The sequence below is a fragment of the Triticum dicoccoides genome, chromosome 3B, assembly GCF_002162155.2.
Source record: "Triticum dicoccoides isolate Atlit2015 ecotype Zavitan chromosome 3B, WEW_v2.0, whole genome shotgun sequence".
Lineage (NCBI taxonomy): Eukaryota > Viridiplantae > Streptophyta > Magnoliopsida > Poales > Poaceae > Triticum > Triticum dicoccoides.
In genome coordinates this window covers 4,626,873-4,628,132 of record NC_041385.1, presented here as the reverse complement: position 1 = coordinate 4,628,132, position 1,260 = coordinate 4,626,873, and positions in this window count along the sequence as shown.

The following is a 1,260-nucleotide window of genomic DNA, read 5'->3' as shown; positions in this document are numbered from 1 at the left end:
GCACGCCCTCGCGCCTTTTCTTATGCCCGACCACCGCCCAATTAGCTCGTGCACCGCCCCTCGGCATGACGTGCCCGTCGCCATGACCTAGGGCCTTCGTCATGGCCGCACGTGACCAGGACCTGGCACTGGAATACCTTCGACCAGCAGCGATGCGACGAGTGACGAGGGGGCAGGGTACCATAGCCGACACTGGGCCGAGCCACGGGAGATGCCATGGCTGCCACCTGCCATGGATCACTAGTAGAAAAAGGGTCAAATGTGAAGCACAATAGTGCCGGTTTGAATTTCAGCCGGCACTAATGTGTACATTAGTGCCGGTTCGTGGCGGCGATCAATAGCACCGGTTCATGGCGACCCTTTAGTACCGGTTCATGCCACAAAACGGTACTAGAGAAATTGTGTCAGCCTGCGGTCAGGCTATGGCCCCACCATCACCATTTAGTGCCGGTTCGTACCACGAACCGATACTAATTAATGTTATGGCAAGCTGTTTTTAGTCCCACCTCGCTCCCCTAACAAGCCTTTTACCACCTTAAATATGTTATTTCTCAAACTATCACAAGCACTTGGTCTTCATTGAACTCTATGTGTAGAATTTGTGGCCGCAATATGAGTCTTCATCGGTTTATGAATCGTTGATGACTCATATTGACAATTCAGATTGTATACATAAAGATCATTGATGATCAAAGTATTTTTGATGTTATAAGATTATATTGACAACTTAGACTGCAAAGAAATATAAGATCGTGATCTAAATGCTCTTATATTTTTTGCATGATGGTCGGCATTTCTTTTTTTTAAACTTTCGTTATAACTCTAGACTTTGACCATCAAGTTTTGCAGAAAAGAAAAAATAGCAGAAAAAAAACTATAGCTAAAAAGAAAAAAACTATATAAAATGACCATGAAATTGAAAATCACTACAAAATGAACTCTGAAAATGTTGAATTTTGGCAAACTAGATGGAAAACTGCTCAGAAATAAATAGAAGAAAATAAATATAACAGAAAAGAAAAAACTATACAAAAAACTACGCAAAAATAAATAGAAGAAAATAAAGCAGAAAAGAAAAAAACTACAAAAAAATTGGGGCGCTGTCCTGTGGGCATGCTAGGCCACGGGGCGTGCAATTACAAGCCTTAAAGGCCCAGCAGACTCACAGGGCAGCACGCAGAATTTAGGCCCACAAGCCTGCTATATAGAGGAGTTCAAAGAGGTAGCCGCGGCTGGGTTTATAAACCAGTGCGGCTGCCC